This window comes from Arachis hypogaea, chromosome 16, assembly GCF_003086295.3.
Source record: "Arachis hypogaea cultivar Tifrunner chromosome 16, arahy.Tifrunner.gnm2.J5K5, whole genome shotgun sequence".
NCBI lineage: Eukaryota > Viridiplantae > Streptophyta > Magnoliopsida > Fabales > Fabaceae > Arachis > Arachis hypogaea.
In genome coordinates, this window is record NC_092051.1 from 90,033,048 (window position 1) to 90,042,146 (window position 9,099).

The following is a 9,099-nucleotide window of genomic DNA, read 5'->3' on the forward strand; positions in this document are numbered from 1 at the left end:
CAGACCGGTTGCTAGTGGGAATGATTGAGCATTGAATAAACTCCAACCATCCTCTAGCTATAGGCTTGAGGTCCAATCTTCTTAGTTGAACCGGCTTGCCTTTGGAGTCAATCTTCCATTGAGCTCCTTCTACACATATGTCCATAAGGACTTGGTCCAACCTTTGATCAAAGTTGACTCTCCTTGTGTAGGGGCGTGCGTTCTCTTCCATGTATGGCAAGTTGAACGCCAACCTCACATTCTCCGGACTAAAATCTAAGTATTTCCCCCGAACCATTGTAACATAGTTCTTTGGATCCGAGTTCTTACTTTGATCATGGTTCTTGGTGATCCATGCATTGGCATAGAACTCTTGAACCATTAGGATGCCGACTTGTTGGATGGGATTTGTTAGAACTTCCCAACCTCTTCTTTGAATTTCATGTCGGATCTCCGGATACTCATTTCTTTTGAGTTTAAAAGGGACCTCAAGGATCACCTTCTTCTTGGCCACAACATCATAGAAGTTGTCTTGATGGGCTTTGGAGATGAACCTTTCCGTCTCCCATGACTCGGATGTGGAAGCTTTTATCTTCCCTTTCCCTCTTCTAGAGGATTCTCCGGTCTTTGATGCCATCAATGGTAATGGAAAAACAAAAAAGCTATGCTTTTACCACACCAAACTTAGAATATTCGAAAACACCATATGGGTGGGTTTGGGTGGGAAATTGGTTTTGAATTTTGAAGGTAGGTGGAGTTTATGAGGTAGGTTTATGGGGAAGAGTGGATGGATGTGAGTGGTGAAGAGGTGATGGGGAAGAGAGTTTGAGGTGATTGGTGAAGGGTTTTTGGGGAAGAGTGTTTATGGTGTTGTGTGAAAGAAAGTGGTGAGAAGAAGTGAGTGGAGGTAGGTGGGGATCCTGTGGGGTCCACAGATCCTGAGGTGTTCAAGGATTTTACATCCCTGCACCCATTAGGCATGTAAAAATGCCTTTGTACCCAACTCTGGGCGTTCAGCGCCAGGTTGGTGGCCATTTTGGGCGTTCAACGCCCATTTGTGTGCCATTTCTGGCGTTGAACGCCAGAACCATGCCTGTTCTGGCGTTCAGTGCCCAGAAGCTGCCCATTTTGGGCGTTCAGCGCCAGAACCATGCTTTGTTCTGGCGCTGAACGCCAGACAGATGCTCCTCCAGGGTGTGATTTTTCTTCTGCTGTTTTTGATTCCGTTTTCAATTTTTCTATTTATTTTGTGACTCCACATGATCATGAACCTAAGAAAACATGAAAAACAATAAAAATAAGAATTAGGTAAACATTGGGTTGCCTCCCAACAAGTGCTTCTTTAATGTCAATAGCTTGACAGTGGGCTCTCATGGAGCCTCACAGATGTGCAGAGCTTTGTTGAGACTCTCCAACACCAAACTTAGAGTTTGGATATGGGAGTTCAACACCAAACTTAGAGTTTGGTTGTGGCCTCCCAACACCAAACTTAGAGTTTGACTGTGGGGGCTCTGGTTGACTCTGCTTTGAGAGAAGCTTTTCAAGCTTCCTCTCCATGGTTGCAGAGGGAGATCTTTGAGTTTTGAATACAAGGGAGTTCTCATTCCATTGAAGGACTATTTCACCTCTGTCAACATCAATCACAGCTCTTGCTGTGGCCAGGAAAGGTCTTCCTAGGATGATGGATTCATCCTCTTCCTTTCCAGTATCCAAGACTATGAAATCAGCAGGGATGTAAAGGCCCTCAACCTTTACTAAAACGTCCTCTTCTTGTCCATAAGCCTGTTTTCTTGAACTGTCTGCCATCTTTAGTGAGATTTTAGCAGCTTGCACCCCATAGATTCCCAGTTTCTCTATTACAGAGAGGGGCATGAGGTTTATACCTGAACCAAGGTCACACAGAGCTTTAAAGATCATGGTGCCTATGGTACAAGGTAATATGAACTTTTCAGGATCCTGTCTCTTCTGAGGCAATGTCAGTTGATCCAGATCACTTAGTTCATTGATGAACAAGGGAGGTTCAACTTCCCAAGTATCAATGCCAAATAATTTGGCATTCAGCTTCATGATTGCACCAAGAAACTTGGCAGTTTGCTCTTCAGTAACATCCTCATTCTCTTCAGAAGAGGAATACTCATCAGAGCTCATGAAGGGTATAAGGAGGTTCAATGGAATCTCTATGGTCTCTAGATGAGCCTCAGAGTCTTTTGGTTCCTCAGAGGGAAGCTCCTTATTGACCACTGGACGTCCCAGGAGGTCTTCCTCCTTGGGATTCACGTCCTCTCCTCTCCTCACAGGTTCGGCCATGGTGCTTATGTCAATGGCCTTGCACTCTCCTTTTGGATTCTCTTCTGTATTGCTTGGGAGAGTACTAGGAGGGATTTCAGTGATCCTTTTACTCAGCTGGCCCACTTGTGCTTCCAAATTTCTAATGGAAGACCTTGTTTCATTCATGAAACTCACAGTGGCCTTAGATAGATCAGAGACTAGATTTGCTAAATTAGAAGCATTTTGTTCAGAGTTCTCTGTCTGTTGCTGAGTGGATGATGGAAAAGGCTTGCTATTGCTAAACCTATTTCTTCCACCATTATTAAAGCCTTGTTGAGGCTTTTGATCCTTCCATGAGAAATTTGGATGATTTCTCCATGATGAGTTATAGGTGTTTCCATAAGGTTCACCTAAGTATTTCACCTCTGCTATTGCAGGGTTCTCAGGATCATAAGCTTCTTCTTCATAAGAAGCCTCTTGAGTACTGTTGGATGCATCTTGCATTCCATGCAGACTCTGAGAGATCATATTGACTTGCTGAGTCAATATTTTATTCTGAGCCAATATGGCATTCAGAGTATCAATCTCAAGAACTCCCTTCTTCATAGGCGTCCCATTGCTTACAGGATTCCTTTCAGAAGTGTACATGAACTGGTTATTAGCAACCATGTCAATGAGTTCTTGAGCTTCTGCAGGAGTTTTCTTTAGGTGAATGGATCCACCTGCAGAGGTATCCAATGACATCTTTGATAACTCAGACAGACCATCATAGAATATATCCAGGATGGTCCATTCTGAGAGCATGTCAGAAGGACACTTTTTGGTCAACTGTTTGTATCTTTCCCAAGCTTCATAGAGGGATTCACCTTCTTTCTGTCTGAAGGTTTGAACATCAGCTCTAAGCTTGCTCAGCTTTTGAGGAGGAAAGTACTTGGCTAAGAAAGCCGTGACCAGCTTATCCCAAGAGTTCAGGCTGTCCTTGGATTGAGAATCCAACCATAATCTAGCTCTGTCTCTTACAGCAAAAGGGAAAAGCATGAGCCTGTAGACTTCAGGATCTACTCCATTAGTCTTAACAGTATCACATATCTACAAGAATTCAGTTAAGAACTGAAAAGGATGTTCAGATGGAAGTCCATGAAACTTGCAGTTCTGCTGCATCAGAGAAACTAACTGAGGTTTCAGCTCAAAGTTGTTTGCTCCAATGGCAGGAATGGAGATGCTTCTTCCATGTAAATTGGAATTAGGTGCAGTAAAGTCACCAAGCATCTTCCTTACATTATTGTTGGGTTCGGCTGCCATCTCCTTTACTTGTTCGAAATTTTCAATCAAGTTGTCTCTGGATTGTTGTAATTTAGCTTCTCTTAATTTTCTCTTCAGAGTCCTTTCAGGTTCTGGATCAGCTTCAACAAGAATGCCTTTTTCTCTGTCCCTGCTCATAAGAAAGAAGAGAGAAAAAGAAAAGAAGAGGAATCCTCTATGTCACAGTAAAGAGGTTCCTTATTGTTAGTAGAAAAGAAGAAGAAGAAATTCGAACACAGATAGAGGAGGGGGTTCGAATTTGGTGATGATGTGAGGAAGAGATGTTAGTAGATGAATAAATAAATAGAATAGGATGAGAGAGAAGGAGGGATTTTTCGAAAATTGTTTTTGAAAAGGAGTTAGTGATTTTTGAAAATAGTTTTTGAAAAATATTTAGTAAATTTTTTTTTTTGAAATCGAAAATAAAAATAAAAATAATTAGTTAATTAAAAAGAAATTTTTGAAAAAGGGGGAGATATTTTCGAAAATTAGAAAGGGAGAATTAGTTAGGTGGTTTTGAAAAAGTTAAGAAACAAACAAAAAGTTAGTTAGTGAGTTGAAACAAACTTTGAAAAGATAAGAAGTTAGGAAGTTAGAAAAGATATTTTTGAAAAAGATAAGATAAGAAGATATTTTTGAAAAGATATGATTGAAATTAGTTTTGAAAAAGATTTGATTTTTAAAATCACAATTAATGACTTGATTCATAAGAAATCACAAGATATGATTCTAGAACTTAAAGTTTGAATCTTTCTTAACAAGCAAGTAACAAACTTCAAATTTTTTTGAATCAAAACATTAATTGTTTATGTTATTTTCGAAAATTTGATATAAAAATAAGAAAAAGATTTTTGAAAAATATTTTTGAAATTTTCGAAAATAACTAAGAAATTTGAAAAAGATTTGATTTTTGAAAAAAGATTTTGAAAAAGATAAGATTTTCAAATTGAAAATTTGATTTGACTCATAAGAAACAACTTGATTTTAAAAACTTTTGAAAAAGTCAATCCAAATTTTCGAATTTGATGAGAGAAAAAGGGAAAGATATTTTTTTTTTTTTTGATTTTTGAAATTTTTATGAAAAACATGAAAATTATGCAATGCATGAAATTTTTAGATCAAAACAATGAATGCATGCATGAATGCTATGAATGTCAAGATGAACACCAAGAACATTATGAATGTCAAGATGAACATCATAGACACAATTTTGAAAAAATTTTAATGCAAAGAAAACATGCAAGACACCAAACTTGGAATTCTTTAACGCTTACGCATCAAGAATTCAAGGATGCATATAATAAACATGAAAAGACACAAAACAAAAAATCATCAAGATCAAACAAGAAGACTTACCAAGAACAACTTGAAGATCATGAAGAACACTATGAATGCATGAAATTTTCGAAAAAATGCAAGATGCATATGCAAGTGACACCAAACTTATGATATGACTCAAGACTTAAACAAGAAACAGAAAAATATTTTTGATTTTTATGATTTTCTAATTTTTTTTGGTAATTTTTTCGAAAATTATATGAAAAAGAAAAAATAAGGATTCCAAAATTTTTAATATGAATTCCAGGAATCTTGCATTCTTAGTCTAAAGCTTCAGTCCAGGAATTAGACATGGCTCACTAGCCAGCCAAGCTTTCAATGAAAGCTCCAGTCCAAAACACTAGACATGGCCAATGGCCAGCCAAGCTTTAGCATTTAACACCAGAGTATATTGATCTTGATAACAAATTGCTGCTCATCATTTATCAAGTATGTAACTTACCTCTGATGGTTTGGAAGCCTCAGTCCAAAAGAATTTAGACATGGCTTTACAGCCAGCCAGGCTTCACATGCTTCATGAAACACTAGAATTCATTCTTAAAAATCTTGAATAAAATTTTTGAAAACATTTTTATTTTTTTCGAAAACAGATGAGAGATTTTTGAAAATATTTTTTTTTTTTGAAAAATTTTTGAAAACAAAACGAAAAGAAAATTACCTAATCTGAGCAACAAGATGAACCGTCAATTGTCCAAACTCGAACAATCCCCGGCAACGGCACCAAAAACTTGGTGCACGAAATTGTGATGTCCAGGCTCGAACAATCCCTCGCAACGTAAGCAACTTGGTGCGCGTAATCGTGATTACACACTCATAATTTGTCACAACTTCGATACAACTAACCAGCAAGTGCACTGGGTCGTCCAAGTAATACCTTACGTGAGTAAGGGTCGAATCCCACGGAGATTGTTGGTATGAAGCAAGCTAGGGTCACCTTGCAAATCTCAGTCAGGAAGATATAAAATAATCATGGAGTTTTCGAATAATAAATAATAGAATAGGGATAGAGATACTTATGTAAATCATTGGTAAAAATTTCAGATAAGCGAATGTAGATGCTTTTCGTTCCTCTGAACCTCTGCTTTCCTGCTATCTTCATCCAATCAGTCTCACTCCTTTCCATGGCTGGCTTTATGTGATACATCACCACTGTCAATGGCTACTTTCGGTCATCTCTCGGGAAAATGATCCAATGCCCTGTCACGGCACGGCTAATCGTCTGGAGGCATCACCCTTGCCAATGGCTTCATCTTATCCTCTCAGTGAATAATATGCTCACGCACTCTGTCACGGCACGGCTATTCATCTGTCGGTTCTCGATCATGCTGGAATAGGATTTACTATCCTTTTGCGTCTGTCACTAACGCCCTGCAATCGCGAGTTAGGAGCTCGTCACAGTCATTCAATCATTGAATCCTACTCGGAATACCACAGACAAGGTTTAGACTTTCCGGATTCTCTTGAATGCCACCATCATTCTAGCTTATGCCACGAAGATTCTGGTTAGGAGATCTAAGAGATACTCATTCTAGCTTAATTCATGTAGAACAGAAGTGTTTGTCAGGCACGCGTTCATAAGGGAGAAGGATGATGAGCGTCACACATAATCATCACCTTCATCACGTTCTTGGGTGCGAATGGATATCTTAGAAGCGAAATAAGAAGAATTGAATAGAAAACAATAGTACTTTGCATTAATCTTTGAGGAACAGCAGAGCTCCACACCTTAATCTATGGAGTGTAGAAACTCTACCGTATGAAAATACATAAGTGAAGGTCCAGGCATGGCCGAGATGGCCAGCCCCCTAAACGAGATCAATAGTCTCCTAAGATGAACAATGGATTAAAACTGAGACCAAAGATACCTAATACAATAGTAAGAGGTCCTATTTATAATAAACTAGCTACTAGGGTTTACATGAGTAAGTAATTGATGCATAAATCCACTTCCTAGGCCCACTTGGTGTGTGTTTGGGCTGAGCCTGAATGTTGCACGTGCAGAGGCCATTTGTGGAGTTGAACGCCAGTTTCTGTGCCAGTTTGGGCGTTCAACTCTGGTTTTGGATCCTTTTCTGGCGCTGGACGCCAGATTTGGGCAGAAGGCTGGCGTTGAACGCCAGATTACGTCGTCTATTCTTGGCCAAAGTTTGGACTATTATATATTGATGGAAAGCCCTGGATTTCTACTTTCCAACGCAATTGGAAGCGCGCCATTTCGAGTTTTGTAGCTCCAGAAAATCCACTTTGAGTGCAGGGAGGTCAGAATCCAACAGCATCAGCAGTCCTTTTTCAACCTCTGAATCTGATTTCTGCTCAAGTCCCTCAATTTCAGCCAGAAAATACCTGAAATCACAGAAAAACACACAAACTCATAGTAAAGTCCAGAAGTGTGAATTTAACATAAAAACTTATGAAAACATCCCTAAAAGTAACTAGATCCTACTAAAAACATACTAAAAACAATGCCAAAAAGCGTATAAATTATCCGCTCATCAATATCTCAAGCAGTTAACAACATTTAGTTATCTAGACTGTATTTAGAGTAGAGATCTTAGTTAGAACACCCCTAGAAATAGCTAGATAATAACTATATACATGTATATACATGCAACATCCCAAGCCCTAACCTGTTCAAGAAGTCCCTAAGCTGGCACCCAGGCTTGTCTAGACTATATACTCACTTAGTCCATCTGAACTACTAAAGCGAGGGAAAGTACATTCTAGGTGTAACATCATCAAAAGGTGGAACATCTTCTACTACTCCTCTGCACGATCATACATCGTCTTAGAGTATACCAGTAGTACTTTATTGATTGGCCGTATAACAACAACGTCGTACGAAGGACGTAGGTTAAAGTTCATAGATAAATGGGGCATAGATGTCGGCTGGTCTCATGGTATATACACATAAACAGATAACGGAGTTCACTCTAGTCTTAGAAGACTACCTAGAGTGGAATCCTCTTTGCAGAACGATCATCAACGAACTACGGAAGGGTACTCTAGCTTCCATCTAAAGGGGGAAGGGAGAGAGAAGGGGTAAGAACTGGGGAGTTCTTAGTGGGGTCGGGGTTGTTAGCTAAGTTCATTAATTCTGTGTTGTTTAGCAGACAAATAGCAAAATATAGAGAAGTAGTAAACAGAAGATAGAGATAAGTAGGGAAAATAGAGAAAATAGAAAGCAGAACACAAACAGATGAATACAAGAAAATAAAACATAGACACTGATGACCGGAATTCACTCCCCATATAAAATAATGAATTTGTTATTTGGCAAGCGCACAAAAAATATAGTCAAGTAATAACCCACTAGGAGTGGGGTCGAATCCACAGAGATTGGTAGATTTGAGCAATTTTAATCAATGGGTGAATTAGTCAAGCTGAGCAATATAGATTGTGATTGCAGAATTTTAAATGAGCAGAATTGTAAATGACTTAAAAGTAAAGAGAAGCAGTAAAGCACAGAAAAGTAAATGACAAGAATGTAAAGTACTGAATCATAAATGACTGAATTGTAAATGGGAATAGGGAATAACAGAATGTAAAGAAAGCTATAAAGAATGTGAAAGATAAGAATAGGGAAAATTCATTAGGATTAGGAGATGTTGCTCTCTTTGGATTAAATCCAGCTCATTTCATCTTCAATCATGCAACTCATTGACCTCTTGGCAATCATGATTGATTGAACCCCAATCCCTTGGTGATTCAATCTCTCAAATCTTGATAATCAGCCAATTCCTTGGTCTAATTGCTCATGAAGAAAGATATGCTTGGTCCCTGATTATACTACACATCCTCATAGATCCAAATAGTGGGTGAATTATATGTCACCGTATCCAATCACCAAAACCCAGATCTACTCAATTGTGAGAAGGGATTTCAAGCATGGTTTCATGTTTCCTTTTCCAAGGTTCTCATGAAACCCATTTTACATTCAACTTCTTTCCCAAGATGATTGAACACTAGCATTAAAACAAATTCCTTCTAGCAAATCAAAGAGAAGATGAAGAGAAGAAGAAATTCACTATCATTAATCCATCAAGTACAACAGAGCTCCCTCTCCCAATGAGAGGGAATTTAGCTACTCATAGCTCAGAGAAAAGTACATGAGATGGAAGAGATGAAGTGTAAAATAAAACTAAAACTAAACTTGCCAATGCCAACTAACCAACTATTCAGCAACCACCTTCTCAGTACTTTCAGGGGTTATTT

The 9,099-nt window shown here is 38.6% G+C and overlaps 1 non-coding gene across 1 annotated transcript; it reads left to right on the forward strand.

The window, feature by feature from the left end:
- The first annotated feature begins 3,049 nt into the window (after positions 1-3,049).
- Positions 3,050-3,153, forward strand: LOC112761339 (small nucleolar RNA R71). Its single transcript, XR_003181739.1, has one exon. It is a non-coding gene; the product is annotated as a small nucleolar RNA R71 (small nucleolar RNA).
- The last annotated feature ends 5,946 nt before the right edge of the window (positions 3,154-9,099 follow it).